The sequence below is a fragment of the Crinia signifera genome, chromosome 7, assembly GCF_055691185.1.
Source record: "Crinia signifera chromosome 7, ASM5569118v1, whole genome shotgun sequence".
Taxonomy (NCBI): domain Eukaryota; kingdom Metazoa; phylum Chordata; class Amphibia; order Anura; family Myobatrachidae; genus Crinia; species Crinia signifera.
In genome coordinates, this window is record NC_139223.1 from 64,952,035 (window position 1) to 64,975,816 (window position 23,782).

General features: G+C 42.5%; 1 long non-coding RNA gene across 1 annotated transcript; it reads left to right on the forward strand.

The window, feature by feature from the left end:
• Window positions 1–4,131: 4,131 nt before the first annotated feature.
• LOC146019474 (uncharacterized) lies at window positions 4,132–23,782 on the forward strand. The gene is made up of 3 exons (XR_014450562.1): window positions 4,132–4,217; window positions 22,758–22,879; window positions 23,698–23,782. It is a non-coding gene; the product is annotated as an uncharacterized LOC146019474 (long non-coding RNA).

The window sequence follows — 23,782 nt, forward strand, 5'->3', positions numbered from 1 at the left end:
CGCTGCAGAGGGAATCGCCAGCAAAAGCTTGTGATTCCCTGCAGAAGCCTATGGGCTTCTTACCGCAGCGCTGTTTGAGGGATCCGTCACGGATCCTTCCCAGCATGCCCTGCGGCTGGCGCCGTGCTCTGCACATGCGCAGATGGACTCCCGGGTCACAGACCCAAAAGTCCAGCACCGGTGCCGCATCGCAAGGGACAGCTCTTATCGCAAGAGCTGTCCCTTGTGTTAATAACAGCATATGTTAGAGCATATGTGGTTATTAATAATGCGATGCCTGGCGAACATCCCGCCCACATTCTGATTCACATCATAAAAGATAGATAAGAACTCAAGGGTACTTTGTAAACAGTAAACATGTCAGATGAATTTATGAAAAGAAGCATACTATTGTTATAGTGATAAAATCCACTCTCTTCTTTATGTACTAATTCTATGGAAGACATGGTCTATCTCAACAACAGATTCCTAACCTAGTCAGCAGACAGCACATGTACAGTATGGCAGCATTGTGGAGGCACAATATGATGGGAGCCTAAAATAACAGACAATTCAATAGGTTTTTCAGACTCCTTGAATCACTGACTGAGATTAGAAAAGTCATCAGCCTGATTGTCAGCAACACGGAGTCATGACCCCATGCTGAGAAGGTCGAGACCCACTTTGGGGTCAGGACCCACAGTTTGAGAACCGCTGCACTAGGGCATGGAGGAAGAATAAAATGTGTGCTGAGCGTAGCGAGCCATGCGAGGGGACACATTGCTATGTTTCAGTGTCCATGTCGACTCTGGCGACATTTGGCTGAAAAAACAGTGAAAACACCATGTCAACCTTTTTACTGTCAACCTTGCCCGTGTCAACCTTATAACCTTTTCGACCTAAACCCATGTCGACCTAGACCCCTGTCGACCTAATAACCTGTTGACCTAAACCCATATTGACCTAGACCCATGTCGACATTGACCCATGTTGACCTAGACCCATGTCGACCAAATGATCCACACCCATAGATAATACATTTTGATACGAGCAGTGAGACAAAGTGACACGGAATTTTTATAAAAAGTTATTTAGGTACTTGTGTAGTAGTTAGGCACCCACTAAGCAATTTGCTTAGTGGGCTATTCTGCGTAAGGAACTCGCATCGCATCGCATGTCCAGTTTTAGTGTCATACGATGCATGCGATGCGATATTACAAAGTAATTTATTCACTGCTATTTTTTGCGGGATTATCTTATTGCATCGCATTGTACCTTATGATGCAATGCGATGCGATCTTACTAAGTAATATATTCACTGTCAATAATTGCATGCAATTGCATGCAATTTTGTAAGGGGTGATGGCATTAGCTGTAGTGCCAATTTTAGGTACCCCCCCACTATACACAACACCCCATAGCATTGCAAGCGCAGCGTTCCCCCACTATCCACGCCACCCCAAAGTGTGGTGAGCGCAGCGAGGCCCACGTGGGGCGGCGGAATGTGTCCTCCCGACCTTTTCATACCCCCACTATCCACGTCAGCGTGGAGTTGATTTTATATAGTGTGGCGAGCGCAGAGAGCCACCGAGCCCGAGGTGGATGCGGAAAACATGTAAAGTAATCCGCACCGCGCTTCGGGCTCGGTGGCTCACCACACTGTATAAAATCAACTCCACGCAGACGTGGATAGTGGGGGTATGAAAAGGTCGGGAGGACGCATTCCGACGCCCCTTGCGGGGCTCGCTGCGCTCGCCACGCTTTGGGGTGTCGTGGATAGTGGGGTGGTTTCAGGAACACATTCACAGCAGTCATACAACACATCTGAGACAGTAATGTGGACACATGTTAACGTTTAAACTGTAAATTTAGTGAAAATGATTAAGATAATGAGTATTCATCACATAAATAACAACAGCAAAGATAATGATTAAATATAACAAGAATCACAAATACATAAAGAACACTAAAGAACACTAAAGATAATAATAAATACAAAATTATGAAGAAGAAAGAAGAATATGAGAAAAAGACAGGCACTAAGTGGGCACTGCAGTACCCTTCGGCAGGAGTGAAAGTGCATATAAAATCCTTACAAAAGGGTTGTCTGCACCCACACTTCTCTTCCACATGAACTCCTGAAGGTATGACTTTAAGTGGTGCCTTGCAGTGCCTCGGTGCTTCTTATTCCTCCATTTGGCGGCCCCCCACATCCTTTCTATATTATGTGTGTGTACCCCAGATTCAGGGTCCACAAAAGGATATTTGTGGTTTACCCTGAAGTGTTCATAGCCGGCGTCCTGTAATTCCTCCGTCTTATATGCCTTCCAGCAGTCACAATATATGGACCCGGGAACAACATTCTGGGTGATGGCAGTCATAAGGGTGCTGGTGTCTCTCTTTTCAACGGCTGTCAAGAAGCAGGCCCCAGTCTCCCTGCATATGCCGCCGAACACCCATTGCTGGGGCAGCATTCTCCCAACTGAATATTTCCGTTTGGAGAACAGGGTCTCATTGACCTCCACCACAAGTCCAGGTCCTCCAATTTGGGTCTGGGGCTGAGAGAGTAGATCGACGGTACATGCCTCCCTCATAAGTGCATTATACTGCACCGTCGTCTTAATGGACATCTGTAACTCCCTCTGGCAGTACACCACAGTTGTAAGTTCCTGTGCCCAGGAGCACAAAAACCGAATGAGAGTGACAAATGGCAGCCGGCATCCAGGGTACCAAAAGCCTGCTCGCACAGTGACCTTTCGCCGGAAGGACATAATGTGGCAGCGACACGTACCCTCTTTCACTGAGAGCCTCATGGGATGCCTGTTTACGCAAGTCTGCGTAACCGCCAGCAAATTTTTTTTGCTGTAAAAACAGCAACGCCTCTTTCTCTGATGTCGGCAGGCTGAATAGTGACATCTGCTTACCTGCTGCCATGGTGCTGTGGACAGTAGTCGCTGAAACACTGGAAGAACTCTGGGTAGAATCCATCACTGACACTGTTTTACCTCAGAGTGAGGGACTGGGAGCACTTACGCAACTTCTGACTGACAACACTATTTACTTAGCTTAAGTTTATTCAGAAAGCATAGTTGCGGTACTTTATATGCATACATCAGTACTGTATACATATAAAGTACTGGGATCGCATCTCATCGCACGGCACTAAAACGGGACATGCAATGCGATTTCCTTCCGCAAGCATACATATCTACATATAAAGTACTGGAATCGCATCGCACCGATCGCATGGAACTAAAATGGGACATGCGATGCTATGCGATTTCCTTCCTGCAAGCGTACGTATCTAAATTGGTCACCCAACTACTACATAAGTCCCGGGTTTTATTTGTATACAAATAGATACTATTAATATTTCTCCTTTTCTTGTATTTAGCATAATTTATTGTCTTTGGCTGAACTCCCACAAATAATATTGGAAATATATTATTAATAATAATAATATCAATAATAATAATACTACTACTACTAATAATAATAATCTAATTAGCATTTCAATAATAGTGCTGTAAGTACTTACAGTACCTGTGCAGATCTCCCTATTCCCTTTTTCTGATAAATCAAGCCCTTAGGCAAGGGGCAATGTTTGATAATGGGTTTGTAGGACCCAGATTGAGGGTTAGGAGCGTAGAAAATGGCGAATTTAAAGGAATTCAAAAGGCTTAAGTATCTACAATGGAGTTTTATGTTGTATTGTAGTTCAGACAAACATTGACCCTTGTTGGTGAAATCAGCATGGAATTATAACCCTAACCTAGTTCAATTACAGAACCTTGTGATAGGCAGAGGCGGGCTGGGCCGGGGGGCAGGATGCCAAGTGCCCCCCAGGCCAGTGCAGTTATGCAGCATTGGGGCCACTGCTGCACTGATTGTATTTACCTATCAGCCACAAAATTTCTGCCTCCCGGCTGTCAGGGCAAAGCTGTGGATGGAAGCTGCGCACGGGGCTAGTGTCCGGCATCTAGAACAGTGGTGGGGCTTAGCAAATACAGGTGTTTATAGGGGGAGGAAGGCTGCTCTGCCTTGTTGAGTACTACCTGTGCTGCATTACTGGGTGCATCCAGCAGCCTTCCCACAAGTCACTTCCCCTTCCTCCATTTCCTGTTGTCTGCCGAGATAAGCTCCGCCCCCCCCAAGACATCGAGGAGCAGATTTATGCTGCTGCTACCTTGAGAAGAGGGGACTGTCAGTTATTTAGAGTGCATGTAGCTGTACCCACGGTAAGATACATTTAAAGCCACTCTTCCCACCCAGTGGCTGTGACAATGTGCCAGCATTTGTCAATGTGTAACTGCCTGTCAGTTTGTCAGTGTCCATCTATCCACTTCTGACTGCCTGTCAGTGTGTCAGGAACTGTCTGTGTCAGCATTTGTCTGCATATCAGTGTATGATGGTCGGTGTGTCAGCATACATGTTAGCATTTTGTGTCCATATCAGTGTATGTGTGCTGTGTGACTTAGATGCCCATTTAACAAGGATTGCATTTAGAATGCAATATGGGTGATATCTTACTGCCCAGGAATGAACTTTAATATGCAGTCCTATTGGCGGCATGTATGTTCCTGTGTGCGGCTCCTGCGATGCGCTCAGCCTGGTGCCACTGTTAGCGCTCACCATGCAGCCCTGGCGGGAGTGCGGTATGTAGACTATAGGCTACAATGTTTCACTCACATGTCAGAATAGCGGTAGCCTAGGGACCTGATGCGATGCTGCCTGATATTTATACATCAGGCAGCATCACATCTCCCTAGGAAACCTTAATATTTGTAGCTAACCATTAGCCGCAAATAAATGGGCCCCTAAGAGAGTTATATACAGTATACAGGAAAGACCCACTTTAAAATGTCCACTTCTACCTCTGTATATATGAATGCTAGTGGAAAAGCCAGGGCCACTTGTTTGTGTTTGCCCCCCAGGCTGAAAGTTACCAGCCAGCCCCTGGTGATAGAAGATCCAGGAGGAAACAGGATTGTGCCAAATAGAGGTCAAGTGAGATGTTGGGGGCAATAAGATTCATCTTGAGAAAGTAGCAATAACAGAAACTGCTAGAATTTTATATTTTGCATGGTACTAGACCATATGGATTGTGTCAATGAGTTACTGTGTTAAATGCCAGTGTGTAAATTGTCACAATGTTAATAAAATATTTAATGTCCACTTACAGTATGTGTATACAATATTACTAGAAAAGCCCGTTGGAAGCTTCAAGCTTGTCTGCTACCTTGTGATTGACTCTGTGTTTCTGTATGTGTGAAAGATAAAGAGAGCAGATGGCAGTGTTTTGGTTACACACGGACACTAAATATATATATATATATATATATATATATATACTAGTAAGCCGCTTGTAGCAAAAGCTTTGAAAGCTAGTCTGCTGCCTTCTGTGTTTGTGCACGTGTGAGAAAGAGATGTAGTTTCACTCTCTGCCAACAGATGGCAGTGTTTTGGAGACTCACAAACACTAGACATATGATGATATTATATATATATATATATATATATATATATATATATACACACATTATCTGTGGCCTCAGGTAAGGTATGTTTCCCAGCCTGAGACACTGATCAGTAGATAACGGGCGAAATGTAATAGTGGGCTTTTTTTTTAGACATGTGCCATTTTTGGTAAACAAACTTCAGAAATCGCACGTTTTCCAAATATCGCACATGTAATAGGGTGCGATTCGCGGTAAAAATCACACTTTTTGCCGCGAAATCGCACATTTTGAAATGCCGATTTTTAGTCACACTTCAATTTGCATCCAGATGTTTTCCCATTAAAAAGTATACAACTCGCAAATGTAATAGGGTGAGATTTTTGGTAAACATTCCCAAAAATCGCCAAAAAAAATAGACCAGGTTCTGACAGGCAAATTTGACAGAACCAGACACAGATCATTGAGATCTGTGCATGGTCCTGTGTAAAAAAATGTGTAAAAGTGATTTTTTTAAAATTTAAATGGCGTGGGTTCCCCCCTCCTGAGCATAACCAGCCCCGGGCTCATTGAGCCGGACCTGGTTCCAGAAATACGGGGGACAAAAAGTGTAGGGGTCCCCCGTATTTCTGAAACCAGCCCCGGACTCTTGGACCGTTCCTGGTTCCAAAAAATACATGGGACAAAAAATCTGATGACTGAAAATGCGCACATTTTCAAGTCTAAAAATCGCCCGAAATCGCACCATATCGCACTTTTTTGCCTGCAAATTCCCATCTCATTACATATGCGAATTTGCGGCAAAAAATGAGATTTTTAAAGGTGCGATTTTTGAACATATCCAAAAATCGCACCCTAGTACATTTCGCCCAACATATCATACCCGATACTATTTTCACATCACTTTACCATAAAACACACCGTGCAGGATACTACTATTTTTATTTTACCTACGACTGTTCTGGAACCTCCCACACCCCAGCTGCTGTACATTTGGTGATCTGTCAGTATATGAGCGCTAATACTGAATTTATTATTCTATATAGAAAAAGTGATTGGAGATAGCGAGTATAAAATGACATTTAATATGCCTTATTATCCTTTTACAGTAGAGTACATGTTGTTCTAAACCAACCGGATTTGACAGATGAGCAGGAGATAAGGAACGTAAATGAAAAAGTGCTCAAACACATATAACAAAGGAAATTAAAAAAAAAAAAAAAATTTTTGAAGAATGTCATCATTACTATTATGGTATATTAGAGAAGAAACTTGTTAATGAGGTGTATAATTATTGGCTCTAGTCTAAATGGGTTATCGTTCCATGATGGAAAGTTTACTACATGGTTACGAAACTACACTCTAAGAAAGAGAAAGATTGATATATATACTGTATATCTTAGGAAGAATTCGCTTTTCATACAGGGTCATGAATTGTTTCCCTCAAGAAAAATTTGGATGCTGCTTCAAAAATGTTTATTTTTTTGCCTTGCTATAGATCAAGGGGTTTATTTTAATTTGATTGGTCCCCCATGCGTTCGCATGCGTAGACTAGGGATGTGCAGTTCGGATCCTAGAGATCCGAAACCCACGAATTTACCTGATCCGAGGAGTTCGATAGGTCCCCGCCATTTTCTGAGTCCAAAACGAGGCCGAACGTCATATTCCCGCTGTCTGATTCTTACGAGACCACGAGATATATACTTCCCGGCGCTCAGCGCCATTTTCCAACAGGCTTGTGATTTCAGACAGCATGGATGTGTCCGTGCTGTCTGCTGAGGAGGGAATCCTGCAGAGGGGGGGGGGGGGGGGGGGGCGGCCGAGGGGGGTGATTTATGCATAGAAGTGACTGCTACAGAGGGGGCTGCATTATTTTAATTAAAGAAAAAAAATTAAAGCAAAAAAAGGTGTTTTTTCTTTTAAATTACTGCTACCAGTGTATCAGGATCAGTGGTGTAGCTAGGTGCCACGTCACCCGGAGCAAGGGCATGTGACACGCCCCTCCCCCCCCAATTTGTAGTAGGTGAGGCTTCTGCACAGCAGTGAAAAGGGGCGTGGTCTAACATTATACCACACACCATAATGCCCATTGCGCATTTTAGCAAACTTTGTAATACCCATTAAACATAAAGCCACATGTCGTAATGCCAATTGCACATAAGGCCACACATGATGCCCATTACATACTATATAACAAACCGTAATGCCCATTACATACTATATAACAAACTGTAATGCCCATTACATACTATATAACAAACCGTAATGCCATTACATATAATTCCATGCAAAGTAATGCCCATTACACATAATGCCACACACAGTAATGCCCATCACACATAATGCCTATTCCACATAATGCCACACACCATAATGCCCATTACATATTATGCCATAAAACTGTGCTTACCTACATGCTCGTTGTCAGGAGTTACATGTTTGATGCCAGGGTTAACATGCTCCTTGCCAGGGGGTTACATGCTCCTTGATACGGGGGAGGGGGTTGCATGCTCATTGCCACAGGGACTAAATGCTCATTGCTAGTGGTAGTTACATGCTCATTGCCAGAATGGATTACATGCTTGTTGCCCAGGGGGATTACATGCTCGTTGCCCGGAGGATTACATGCTCATTGTCTGGGGGGATTACATGCTTGTTGCCCACATATAATGCCACCCTTATTTCTACACACATAATGCCCATCCCCCTGTAGTGCCACACGCATAATGTCCCCATAGTGTTAAATGCATAATGCCAACCATAGTGCCACACACATAGGAGGTTATTATTATTATTATTATTATAATTTTATTTATAAGGCGCCACAAGTGTTTCGCAGCGCCGTACAAAGGAACAATACAGGGAGACAAAACTTGGCATAACATTGAATAAATAACAAAAATACAGTACAAATAAAAGAGCACCACAGTTCAATACACATTACAGCTTAAATGTAAGTAGTGAGGACCCAATCAACATACAACTAGAGGCTTGAGGCCAATGATGGAGATAAGTATGAAGATGGTCACTGGGTGTTGGAGTAAAGGAGAGCAGTGAGTGAAATGTGAAGAGAAGTGGGCTTTGACAACAGGAGGGAAGAGGGCCCTACTCGGAGGAGCTTACAATCTAGTAGGAAGGGGAGACAGACAGATTACAAGAGGTGCAAGCGAGGGGTTGGTGGTTAGATAGCAGGATGTAAACAGGCAAGGGGTCAGAGAACCAGCTGGTTTATGCAGTGGAAGGGTACGCTTTGATGAAAAGGTGAGTTTTCAGTGCCCGTTTGAAGCTTTGCAAGGTCGGGGAGAGTCTAATGGAGCGAGGGAGTGCGTTCCACTGAAGGGGTGCAGCACGGGCAAAGTCCTGTACTCTAGCATGGGAAGCAGTGATCAGGGTGGAGGAGAGACGACAGTCGTCAGCTGACCGTAGAGGGCGGGAGGGTGTATGAATGGAGATGAGGTTAGAGATATATGGAGCAATGGAATTAGAGATGGCCCTGTATGTGAGTGTGAGGTGTTTGAAGAGGATTCTGTAGGGGAATGGAAGCCAGTGCAGATTTTGTTGAAGGGGAGTAGCAGAATTAGAGCGGCGGGTTATTCTGGTTGGTGCGGCCAAACGTGCGTACGTTCTATATTAGCGTACGCTCTCCGTACGCGGCCGTTGGCGTTAAGTCCACCCACAAATCAGCCGCATACGTACGGGGAGTGGCGTACAATTGAGCGTACGCCAACGTACACGGACGGATCAGCCCTTAGACCCCGACAACTGGCGTACAACAGAGCGTACGCCACCGTTTACGGACGTCTCTCGTCCGTCTTCCCGCCGACTTCTTGTGGGAATCTGAGCGTACGCCAGCTTGCACGGACGGGTCGCTATTGTTTTCAATGGAAAACTCAGCTTATGTCACCGCTCGTGAGAGTGAGCGTACGTCCGTGTACGCTGGCATACCCTTCACATATATGGACCTGCAAATCTTGCCTTTCAACTATAATTCAGACAATTAATTAATTATTCTAATTGTTATTCAATTATTGTTTTCTATTAACTCAATTGTCTACCTTAGTAAAGACCCTAATAAAACAACATTTTAACCCTCATTACATGTATATTTGTTATGTTCTAATGTGGCATTTTAATCACTATCTATGTGTCCCCACATTGCTTTTACTTGTAAATAAATTTATGTTGGTGTTTGTGTGTATGTACTAAATTATGTCCCTAATTAGTTTGATCTGATTTTTATAACATGTATACCTACCCTGATGTTATGTGTGATGTTTTCATCTAACAACAATAAAAAATCATGCCTTTTCACTATGTGTTATTTCACCCCAAAACACACACATTCACACATCATTCATTACCCCTCACCTCAAATTACCAATATAACTTACATGACACATCTGTATGTACCTGCCCTTACAAACCCTCTCACATATTTATGATTAAAAACACAGCCAACTTCTAACTGAACATCAACTTTTTTTATTAATAATAGAAAATAACAATCTGAAAAAAAATTAAAGAAGGGCCTGCAGTTGGGCGAAAAGAATATTTAGGTAGAGGATGGTCAGGAACATTTCCACTACTATATGGGCCACCTCCTCCTGGTTCTGTTCAGTGTCTGTAGTGAAGGGGAAAAACACATTATAATTAATATATCATATACATAAATGTTTATTGCATTGTAACATAATATGAATTTGTGAGTTAAGTGTGAAGGCCACATACATTTTTCCACTACATTGAAGATGGGTATGCTGTAAACATGGTCCAAAATACTATTCTGTTGACACACACATACTGTACATATTACATAAAAATATAAAAATTACTCCTTATTGGATGAATGTATGCTGTATCCCAATTGGTAGTTTGGTTTTGGGGGACTCACCTCTAACCTCACAATTAGGCTGTGCTATTTAAGGGTTATGACATTGTTGCGGCTTAAGCACTCCTTACTTAGTAAAATGTTGACCATTGCTGTACTAATTATAGACCTAAAGCTATGTTTGTAAAGCATGCATCCGCATGGCGTCACACACTATTAACAAAACAATCTAAAAATTAATGTTGCACATCATGCTGGGAAGTGGAGTTACACAACACCTGGACCCACATAACCTCCACACCACTAATGTTGGATATGTCATTGGATGTACTGTTATGTCAATTATTCAAGGGGTGAGGCATGGCCACACTCCAAAAAACCACCAAGGGGACCCTTGTTCCTGGAGAAGGACAGGCCACACCTCATGGTCGCCCTGCAGTGATATGTTGCAACTAATGTTGATGTTGGATACACATATGTGGTTGTTGTGATTGTGTAGAAATGTGTATGTAAACATTAGACACATTAAATACTTACGGCTAGTTGAGCCATCCTGCTCGCCGCTGGTTGGGTGTCCGGTGGTTGGGGGGGTCAGGAGCAAGGGGGATGGGATAGGACTTGGGATACAGGTAGTGAGTTGGAGTGGGGATTGGAGAGGTTTGGGGGTGGGTGGTGGGGAGGTGTAGGGGGGTTGGAAATGGGGTGGGGGTAGGGGAGGGGGTGGGGGTACGGTGTGGGTGGGGGTAGGGGTGGGGGTAGGGGAGGGGGTGGGGGTAGGGGTGTGGGTGGGGGTAGGGGTGGGGGTGGGGGTAGGGGAGGGGGTGGGGGTAGGGGAGTGGCTGGTGGAAGGGGATGTGGAAATTTGGTGGTCACCAGCAGGACCCATAGTCTCCTCCTCTTCCTCCTCCTCTTCCTCCTCCTCTTCCTCCTCCTCTTCCTCCTCCTGGGGTGCCTGCTCAGGGCTGCCTGCTCCCGGGTTGCCTCCTCCCGGGCTTCCATGCGTGCCCTTGCCCGTGCTGAAATGTTAATGTTGATGGCATAGAAATCGAAGGTTGGGTTTCATAAAAATGGGGGAAAGAAAAATTCGCATTAGTCATGCTCATAACCTTACAAATTTTCATTTCTGTTATATTTCAGACATTTATCATGCTAACTAATTGATATGCTACACCCCAAAACAGAGCGACAACTTAAACCCCCCTATACACCCCATATACACCCCATATACCCCCATATACACCCCCTATACACCCCATATACACCCCATTTACACCCCATATACACCCCATATACCCCCATATACACCCCCCTATACAGCCCGTATACACCCCCTATACACCCCATATACCCCCATATACACCCCCTATACACCCCATATACCCCATATACACCCCCTATACACCCCATATACACCCCCTATACACCCCATATACACCCCATATACCCCCATATACACCCCCTATACACCCCATATACACCCCCTATACACCGCATATACACCCCATATACCCCCATATACACCCACATACTCATGAACATATTTATAAAAAGTACAGAAATCATTGCAAAAAAACGCAGACATACTAGTTAATAAAAACTTACATCGGGCAATATGGCGGCGAATCGAACACAGCATCACTCGCTGCCGCCGGCGGAGGTCAGACCAGCGCCGCTCGACTTGTGCCAGGCTTCTCTGGACGCCGGTCCGGGCGTATATTAGCCGGCGGGCAGCATTATATGCCCGCCGCTTGTCCATGTTGGACACATATGGGCCCCTGGGCCCCAGGCGCCGGTCCATGACCTCAACCAAGGCCACCAGTTCCTGGGTAGAAAATGCGTTAGCCCTGGTTGAAGTCATATTGGCAATGGCGCAGTTATTAATTGCAGGTACATATATCACTTTTGGTGCTTGCTGATTGGTCTAAAAACTTGTTTGTTTAGTATTAACTTTATTAATCCTTCTTACATTAACAAACTGGATGCGAATAGAAACTTACGCGGACCGTTCTGATATACACACACCATAACCAACAGCATGCTTTCAATGTATAGAGAGACGTACTGTATAAACAGTGTGCTGAAAATAATACACGCAACCGTCTAGTAATAAATACGCTGCTAAAAAAGGCACAATGCAACATGTTGGTGTATGACAATTTCATACTCATTACATATGTAAGGAAAGCATTATAACGTGATGTTTTAAAATGTGATTCAGAAAGCATACACGAACTCCAACAGATACCAGCTGACAACACTCATCATTGGAACGACAGGTGCACACATTTCACCATGTAGCACACAATGCTCCACAACCTGTGTATGTGCATATACAGGTGAATGTTCAGGTGCGTTGAGACCTGCGTAATTTAAGCGGGAATTATCGCCAGGAAATATCGGCGTAAATTAGCTACTACATTGCGGGGGGAAATATACGCCCCCTTGTTCATGGCGGGAGATTACCATATAAATATACAGTCAGATGCAGGCCAGAATTGTTGCAAACATGTCTAGCTCAGATGATTCCGCAGCTGAGGACGCTCTACAGAGAGCTACAGCAGAATCCCTGCTTGAAGCTTTGTCCAAGAGGGAACAGGAGCGGAGAAGGAGGGCCCAAGAGAGGAGTAGCCTGCAAGACCAAGCGGGCCCCTCACTAACAGGCCCTGTTCAAACTCCACCAGCTCCACAAGGGCCAAGCAACTAGCCAGAACAAGAGGTTGCATCTCTCCAAACAGGTGTGACCCAGCAGGTGCATGGTGAGAGAACTGGGGCCACCAGAAAACGAGCTGCAACATCTAGGGTGAGGACTGAGCAGGATACCACCACCAAAAAGAGAAACCCTGCATTTGTAGAGGCAGAATTGAGAATTTTAGTGCCCAGGGCACGCGAATGGATCGAATTGCCAACCAGGAAGCCGGGTGCCAGTGCAAGGAGAAACCTTTGGGACAAGATCACAGAGGAAGTGAACCAGGTGTCACCAGTGGTCAGAGATTGGCTAGCGGTGAAGAAAAGGCAAGTGTGTTTCTCCCCCTGATAATGTCATATGTGTGTACATATGTTACATGTATGTTTTGAGAATAATAGAAAGGTGTGTTTGTAGATAGTGCTACACTTCAATGTCACATGTGAACACAACCATGTCTAATAACCCACATTTATATATGAAACATGCACCATTGGTGTGATGTGAGGTTATGGGCACAGTTCTGCTCATGTGAAGTATGTGATGGGACAAGAGAAAGTGTGTTTTTGAAAAAGAGTTGTTGTAACATGTTCCATATGATGCTACTGAAACAAGAATGACCAAACTGTGCACATGTAGCTGGTGAGAAACTACACATCCCAGTATGCCTTCCCATAGTTAAATTACTCCATAATAACCACACTGTCAAGCTATGGTGGAATGTGTAGTTTCACAACAGGTGGAGGTGCATAATTTGGCCATGGATGATGTCATTTCTGCATAGTGATCTATGTATGTGCATTTAGTGGCCTAATGAATGAGATGAGACACTGAAATGCCTCCTAATGGAGACATTAATGTGTGTGTGGGACACATATGGCTAAAAAACATAAGATCACCCACACTAGGAAATGTAACGTAGTCATGATGTTCACTAGCACAGTGGTGCACATATCTCATGGTGATATTTGTATTTTTAAACTTGTAGGTGGACAGACTTCAAAACGACACTGAAGAGGAAGATGACTGACTGGTACAACCACAGCATGTCCACCGGGAGGGGGCCTATGCCAGACACCTTGGAATATACCCCCCTGGAGCAGGAGGCCTTGGATGTAATTGATGTGGCCGAGGTCAGGGGGATATCCAATATGGATAGTGAGCTCCCGGTGGAGGTCTTTGCTGCTGCTTTTAATGGTAAGTCACAGTAATGCATTGTATTTTGAAAGATATTTTTTAGTGCGTATGTGATGGTGACATTGTTTTCAATTATTATCCTAGAAGAAGCAGAAACACAGGATGAACCGGCAGCATCTTCCTCTGCAGAGCCACAGGTGGAGCAAGTGGTCCAGCCTCCACCAACACGACACCCCCAGCCACAGGACACATGGGATGCCAGGTGGAAGGTGATACTGGAGAGGATGGACCAGCGAGCGGAGGAGTCTGCGGTCTGTCAGCAGAAGGTGTTGGAATTTCTCGGAGATTGGAAGTCCACAAAGAGCCAGCAGTGTGAGGCCTTAAACCGCATCAATGACACTCTGGCGGCTGGCATGCAAAGCATTGACCAGCAACTCAGCCGCCAGAATGTCATTCTTGCGGAGCTGCTGACCACCGCCAGATCCCTAAGGGACAATCCCCCATCTGCTGGCCCACCCCAAGCTGCTCCCCAACCTTCCACCTCTGCTGACCCTCCTGTGTCCACTAGGGGAAGACGCCGCAAGCCATCTGAGCCAAAGGCCCCTGTCCCCAAGGCCCCATCTAAAAAGGGGAAAAAGGGCCCAAATAATGAGACCTGGTTCACTTCCTCTGTGGTTGGACCCCAAATGTTTAAATTGCACTGGACATCCACTTCCTGAGTTGGCCATCGATCAATTTTCGTGCCATGGGCATTAAAGTTCTTATTTTGACCTCTACAAATGCAGGATAAATTTTTTGTGGTGTGTATCTTGCTTAGTATTCACCCTGGTTGTTGCAGTACGTATTCTGGTGTCCCCATTTTTTTCACCATTGCATTTGCAGGGTAACACATGTTTGGAGATATGCAACCTCTTGTTCTGGCTGATTTTTTATTTTTGTGTATATTTTATTTGTTTATTTGATTTATGACATTAAAGTGTCAAATAAGCTGTGATGCTGAACAGCAAATAAATTTATTTTACCAATTAAAACACAATTGTTGTATGTGTAATTTCTTGTGTGAAACAAATACTACATTTATGTGTACTTACTGACCAGGGTATTTTTGAGCATTTCTTGAAGTGTGGTAGAAGTTTCCCATGTGTAACCCTCTCCACAGTGGCGTAAGTTCCTACAAGGTGCCTGGAGGCGGTATAGATAGTGGTGCCCCCTCCCCACCCCACACAGCATAATAATAATAAAAAAGACACACACACATATATATATATATATATATATATATATATATATACAGTATATGTGTGTGTGTGTGTATATATATATATATATATATATATATATATATATATATATATATATACATACACACACATAGGTGTACAGTATATGTATATATATATATATATATAGAGAGAAAGCAGGGAATAGAAAGCGCTTGAGCCACCAGCTCAGACTTCCACCAATAGCAGTTAAATATAATACAATACAATTTGTAATCGTAAAACCAGAGTGTTTTTATTAAAAAAATTCTCAAGTATCACATCTGGAGATGGTATTTCTTTTGGAAACGTATAGTCAACAACCCAACGCGTTTCGTCTTTACAAAGACTTCATCAGGGGTTTAACTGTAGGTGGTGAAGATAATAACAATTGGATATTTATACATATTTTATACAGATACACAGATTAAATACAATCTTTGCAAACAATAGATTTGTTAAAATTCGGACATATTAGTCCTTAAAACAGTCTGACTTTTGTCCATAAAAAAGAGGGAGAGACAGAGGATGAGCATAAAAATGATGAAATGAGCATAAAAAAATGAAATAAAAGAACAATTCTTTTATACAAAAAAAAAAAAAAAAAAACTTTATGAAGAGATCTAGACATTGAAATAAACATGTATGGAGGAAAGTAAGTGTATGACACGTACCAATATTCTTAAATATAACGCTTGTACCGGCGTGTAATTTCTTCAGTACTCCATAAGACATAATATTCCCCTCATTGGGGTATCTATAGGGGAACCACATGATGGGATCACATGATGGAATTTTTTACACATTCAATATTCCCAAATATCATATATTCATACTGAAAGTATAATAATGAATTCACCTACCAAAGGGAACGCAAGCAATGGAGCGTAATTTCATCCAAAATAAGGAGGGCTGGAATAACTTTCCGCTCAAAAGTGGAATACTTTTTGTATCTAAAGAAAAGTGATTTGATGAAAAAAGGCCCATAGTACAGTGGACACAATTAAATGAAAAGGTCTATATAATGTGGGAGTAATTAACGTACCAGTTTGTCCCTGTATGGGGTTTAAGGGTGCAAAGTATCAATCACCTTCTTCAAATAATCAATTAGGGCACGGGCAAATGTTTTACTGATAAATTGGTCCAATTTAAAACGGCTGTCAGCAATATTGGTCCAATGTGGTTTATCCAGTCCAACCAAGCGTTTTTAGATGTCTGAAATCAGTGACATATATACTAGATAAGATCTATCAATAATATGTTAGATGCAGAATCCAAAAGGTCCCAGATAAGGTACTAGGGGGATTACATACCTACTGATCCGCTGGTTTAAATGAATATAAGACAGTGTGGAGTGGAGAATCAATCACAGTTCGAATTCTGTGAATAATATAAGTATAGTCTATTAGAACAATTTGTTTTTTAACGGCTCATAATCAGACCAATAAGGTGTTAAATCTGATATTGCGGGTAAAAAACTTTTTTTCACAATTAGAAAGGTTTCCTGTGATATAATAGCCCAATAAGCATTGTAGCATAATATAGACAAATCGAACAAACAATGTGTCCAATGGTCCAATGACAAGCAATAGAATTTTTACACTGATAACATTGTAGCTTTAAATGAATACTTCATACAAACAATGTATCCAAGGTGTGCTGACCCTGGATCCAAATATCGGAATCATAATAACAATAATAGCCCCACAAAAATGGGTTTAATATGAATAGTTTAACAAGATCTAAAGTTATTTTGGTCCAACATCACATCACAAACTCTTACCTGATCCATGTGGAGCATACAGGGACAGAACTGTCTGCAGACAAAAGCTGCCAGTGTGTTAGCCTCTTTATGAGCCTGGGGAGATGACATCACTTCCGTGTGTATAATTAATTATATAAGGGGATAACTTAAATTATAAGGGTTTGTGCACTACATCAAGTTATTGGTTCTGTTAACCGGACTAAATATGTTTTTACTGATTTAACCTAGGGTAGAATGTAGTGAGGAACGTCTGGAAATGAGCCTAATAGGCTCGCGTGCGTTCCAAATGCGGGTCCTGTGCGTGTCACCTGTGGGTTTCCGGATAGGAATCACCTGCGTGTCACAAGAGTATAACCGGATATGAAGTCCTAGCACCTGACGGTCCTCCGTCTTGGATGCGTTCCACTGATGATTCAGCGCATGCTGCTGACATCATTAACGTCTGTCAGTCTTTAGACTGATCAGACCGTGGGATAGGAGGAGTAGCGGTGACGATGGCGCTGCGCACATCCCCGCCCCTGGTAACCTAGGGAACAGGGATGGCATTATTGACGTCTGTCAGTCCTTAGACTGATCAGACCGTGGAATGGGAAAGGAGAGGTGCCTTTGGTAGCGGTGACGCTGTCACAGCGCACACCCCCTCCTCTGGTAACTTAGAATCTGGTGATGCCGCCGCAGCGCGCACCTATAATGGGCAGGGGATTCATCCTCCCTGTATTAACCGGGTGGGATTGAAGCCTCAGCTATGTGGATATAACAGCCACGTACACTAGATATATACGGGGGCATAAGAGTATTGTCACTTAAACCAAACAAATATTGGCCGTGGGACCTATAGAAGTATTTACTGATTCTATTTAATTATTAAGACAAAATATTAATAAAAGGGGCATGATCTTGAATATAATAAGGAACATAGCCTTGTGTTAAAAGGATTAGATGTAGGACTTAAATATGGTCTTACCCTTTATTTGTGAATGTGAGTTATTAGGATAATTAACTACCATTCTATCGTGATGGTGCCTTATTGGGTGCAACGTTATATAATTAATTTCACGCATATAGGGAATAAAATGATCCCTTTAGCCTATAACAATTTCTATCGTGATGGTGCCTCAGCATATGCATCAGGTATTAATTATTCCCTATATGCGGGTACTGTTAAGAAATCATATATATATATATATATATATATATATATATATATAAATGTATGCTACTGATGTATATTACAATTAATAAAAATAGTGCAGCAATATAACTCAAAGACTGTACATTAAATGTGTACTTTAACTAGTCCAACGGTGATCTGCCCTTTGACTGTAATCAACCATATCAATATATTCTATAAATTTATAGTGTGATGTGTGTATGTGCATCTCATTGCACTTTTGTTGAGTGCAATTGAGAAATGTGAATTATTATAAGAGTTGTGATGCTATGTTAACCATTACAATTTTATTTAAACCCATTTTTACAATTTGGGGTGGTGTGTAAACATCACATATATTTTTCTCATTAAAATTCAAAACACCATTGTGTGTACAAAAGAGGAAAAGTGAGACAGGTACAAGATTTTTCTTAATATGTGCATAGGCGCAAGAATATCCTATAAATTTATTTCACTATAGTAGAGAATATAACACCATTAAGTGTACACAGGAAAAAGTGTGACGGGAACGAGACTGTTCCTAAAAGGTGCTCCGTAGTATACAAGTAAGCTGGGGGAGTGAAAGTGGATAGTCACTGTAAATCGTGTGTCAAATATTGTAATTACCCCAGAAAGGAGACAATGTCAACATTCTCGTTTAGACCTTTGGGGTGAAGGGTATTTAATGTGAAGATCCAAAAGGTCTCTCGTTTCGATAACTTGAGATCTCTGTCACCTCCTCTTGGATCTAGACCAATTACTTCGAGTACAGTAAATGTGAAATTGGTGTTATTCACCTTTGACTCATGTTTGTCCTTGTAGTGTCTTGGGACACTGTGAATGACCAGTTTGTTTTTGATATTCCGCATGTGCTCCTGCAGTCTAATTTTGATTTGCCTCTTGGTTTTGCCAATGTAAGATAGTCCACAGTCACATGTGATCCTATAGATCACATAGGTTGAATTACATGTGGCCGGTTGGTTGAGTGTGTACTCTTTTTTATCAATTTTGCATTTAAATGCTTTCTTTTCCATTTGTTTATTTGATTTATGACATTAAAGTGTCAAATAAGCTGTGATGCTGAACAGCAAATAAATTTATTTTACCAATTAAAACACAATTGTTGTATGTGTAATTTCTTGTGTGAAACAAATACTACATTTATGTGTACTTACTGACCAGGGTATTTTTGAGCATTTCTTGAAGTGTGGTAGAAGTTTCCCATGTGTAACCCTCTCCACAGTGGCGTAAGTTCCTACAAGGTGCCTGGAGGCGGTATAGATAGTGGTGCCCCCTCCCCACCCCACACAGCATAATAATAATAAAAAAGACACACACATATATATATATATATATATATATATATATATATATATATATATATATATATACAGTATATGTGTGTGTGTGTGTATATATATATATATATATATATATATATACATACACACACATAGGTGTACAGTATATGTATATATATATATATATATATATATACACATATATATATATACATATATATATACACACACACACACACATATATATATATATATATATATATGCATAATAAACACATATATAGTTACTGCATAACCTAAAAATAAAGTTGAACGCAGCCAAGCCACACTTACTTGCTATGTAACTGTAAGTGGCTGCTGTGATCCACACAGTCACACTGGGAATGGGGATCCGTGCGTGCTTCAGTAAAAATCCTGCCTCCTTCTGCAGCCTGCGCACCAGCCAATCAGGGTGCCGCAGGCTGCAGCTTCAAATATCATTGGACAGCTGAGCCGTCGCTCAGCTGTCCAGACTAGCTTTGCGTGCATCAAAGGGACCTGACGCGAGCAGCTGTCAGTGTGCACAATGACAGCACACTAGGGACTAGGGAGGGCAGCGGACGGTGCGGATCGGATCATTAATAGAGATCCGATCCATGGTGTGGCAGCTGCAGCAGACCCTTTGAGAGCGGCGGCGGTGGCCGGGATTTCATGCTGTGACCGCAGTTTCTTGCAAGTGCCTACACTCTGTGCCCCCCCTGATGGCTAACGCCCGGCGGCAAAAGTCTCCATTGCCTCCGGGAGTTACGCCACTGCCTCTCCATGGCCATTCACATGTTCCTATCCAACTTTTCCCTGCTAATTAGTTTGTGTCAGCACATGTGCAGAGCAACTTAATAGGTGAGAAAGCAGTTTGTGTGCAGGTGAGGTAGCTCCTACATTAGTAGGTAAAAGCAGGTCCAGAACAATGCTTTCCTCATGGAGTGGGTGAGGTAGAAAAACAAGGGTCAAAAGGGACATTTGTGTAGGAATGCATATGTGTCCTCCCTAAAAAAAGATGTGTGAATCGGCCAAACATGATAAAATTGCTTGTGGACAAACATGTTTTACTTTGTACATATATATGATTTTACAGTGTCATAAGCAGATGTAGGAATCCTTTGTTAGAGAGATGTGAGTGCAATAATGTGATTGGTGGCATCTTACATCCAGAGTGTAGTAAAATCCAATTCATAGCAGATGAGATAGTGGTACAGGTCTGTATTTTGGGTACTATACAAAGATTGTGTGCAAAATAGTGGGCATGGGCTTAAAACATTGCTGAAACATCCTTTGTAGGTGTTAGATGTGGTTTATGTTATTGTATCATAAATACAAAACCTATGTTTGTATTAGAGTGAACACGTTGACACATGTCGACTTGTGTAGATTGAGTGTGCTACTGTGTAAAGTCTATGAAAGCACGTAGTGAATGTGTATAACTGTTTAACAAATACCTACCTTAGCATATATAAGCAGGTCTTAAAAAGATTCTTACCTTAAATTAAACAAACCTTTAAATGTCGAGAAGTATAGAAAGATAAGCTTCCAATGTGTTTGAGTGCTGTGTGTGGCTTGCAGGTAGTGAAATCATGGTTTGGACTTAATAGACTGCAGCATTGCTTATTACATTCAGGTGTATGTGTTTGGTAGTAATCAGCGTAAATTAGCAAACCCAGGCGCACGCTGGCATGCGGTATCTGTAGGGGTGGTTTGAGATGGCGGGTGGCGGCCGCCTGTTTTGTGTCCGAAATGAACGGTGCTTTAGGCGATCGTGCGGTAGTAGCACCGCTCATTTTTGGTGCACACCCCCGTGTACGCCCATATTTACGCCCATTTTCCCTCATTATTTTGGCCTCTCCCCTCATCACGCCCCTATGCCGCCCCCAATGCCCGTACTCTCGCGCACAGGTTTTTTCGCACGGAGAGACCCGTTCGTAAGCGTTGTGGAGTGTTCGCGCCTGCGCATTGGAGATGGTACGCATGCGCAGATCATTAAAAACCCCGGAACGTACGCGTACGGGCCGGCCGCACCAACCAGAATAAGGCCCATAATTCCCTCCCGTAGTGCAAATAAAAGTCAGACCGACTTTTGCTTTAGATGGAGATGGGCAATTTTGGGACGGGCTCTGATGTCATGTAACATCAGCTACTCGCCTTGAGCAGGCATCGCCATCCCTACATTCACAGGGGAACACCCTGCATTTTTATAGGGACGCCCATAAGCCACTGCTCTAGCCCCTCCCCCAGTCCCCCGGCTCCACCCCCTGACCACCCCTTCCCTCCCTTCACAAAGCGAACACCTCATCGAGTTTGATACTCGCAGAAGGCGTTCGCACAGGGGTCTGATCATGTGCATATTCACCCATGTGCAGACCCACACCATGGTCTGAATCACCCCCAAAGTACACCTTTCTTAAAGAGTGCTGAGCATATTGGTTATAGAAGAAAACACCAACAGGCTAAGCATGTCCCATTAACAAAGCATGATAAACTTATATGCAAATAAAACATACACAAACTACATGATCACAAAGCATAATCAGTATACAGCAATTGCTGATAGAGCAATCCATATGCACTTAACATTAACAAATGACTAAACTTCCAAAAGTGATCAAACGAAATAAAATAACTAAACAAACTCATAGGTACAAGATATGGATGATTAAACATGAACAATGAAATTCAGTAGACCCGAGAGGAAAGAAGGGTAAAATATGTGTAGTATTTAATTATTTAACAAAAGGATAACAAATATAATTCCTTTGATGCTTTACAAATCCCAATGCAAAACGTCTAGCGTTATAGCCTAGATATTAGAAGCCATAGCTTTAATTAATGCATTTATGGTAAATTGTGTATTGTACTTTGGAATTGGCAGAAGCGTAATAGGAATCTACAATTGTGTTGTAAATATTTGACAGAGTGCAGCTCTTTAATTGATAATGAGGCTATGACATGTATTCCTAACAGATGAGAACTACAGGATTGGAGAAGAAATCCGGAGGAATGTTTCTTCAGTTTTATTAAAATGATTTTGACAGCAGGGCACTTATTTTTAGACACATACTGGGTGTCATAATCATGTGATGGTCCCTGAGCAGCTTTAAAAATATATGTTGTGACATTTTTCAAATCTCCTTCTACAATACACTCCCATTATGTACTGTATTCCCAGCTTTTGAAGTGTGTTTAACGGATTCTAACAGTCAAGATACTTGTCGTATAACTGGTTACTCGCAGGAGAGGACCACTTGCCTGGAGTAGCTGCTGTCAGACAAACTATGTTCAAGGAAGATGGTAAGTACAGTAGGTTATGAAATGAAACCAAGATAATCAGAGTATGAAACAAATATTGTTTAATAATATGGGATAATCCGGTAATATGTTTTGGGTAGGAGGAGAAACGTGCAGTATACTTAAATGCCAGTGACGGACCCCAGTCAGTCATACATACCAACTTTTCTGCCCACTTCCCCGGGAAAGGGTGATCTTGTTGGTATATAGGGAGATGGGCCAGTGGGGAGATGGGCCGGTGGGGAGATGGGACGTTCGTCGGCATGGTCGCATCATCGTGGCCTTGACACATTCTACAGCACTATATTAACGAGCATTGTATAGCGAGGGCGGGGCTACAATGGTGCAATTCAGCATAAACCACATCATCAGGCCCCTTCCTCAGTTCGCCCATGTTCTCTGTATTTGGGACGATCCGTTGGTACCAGGTGAAAAGTGGCCAAATCAGACAAGTGTATGGCCAGATTATGTATAACTATATGGGGTGCAGAGTACATAGGGAGCACTATATATGGAGGGCTATGGGGGTGCATTGTGTGTGTGTATACAGATAGAGCCCCTGTCAGCTTTGTCCCTTAGGTTGTGGCTCATCATGGCTAGCTATGGCTATCCTATTGTTCTCAGCAGCAATACAATACATAGAACAATACAGTAGGGGATTAGCAGAGTAATCCTATTACTCACTTAATCCTATAAAAGGGCTAGATGAAGATTGCTCCATCTGTGTATATATATATATATATATATATATATATTTGCTTAATGTACAAATATACAAGGGATCAATATAACAAACTGTCTGACACTGAATTTTCTTTCAGATCTGGGACTAGGACATGCCCGGGCTCAGGCTGGAGGAGAGAAGATTTCATACCCTCTGAAGGAAAGGCATTTTTATGGTTAGGG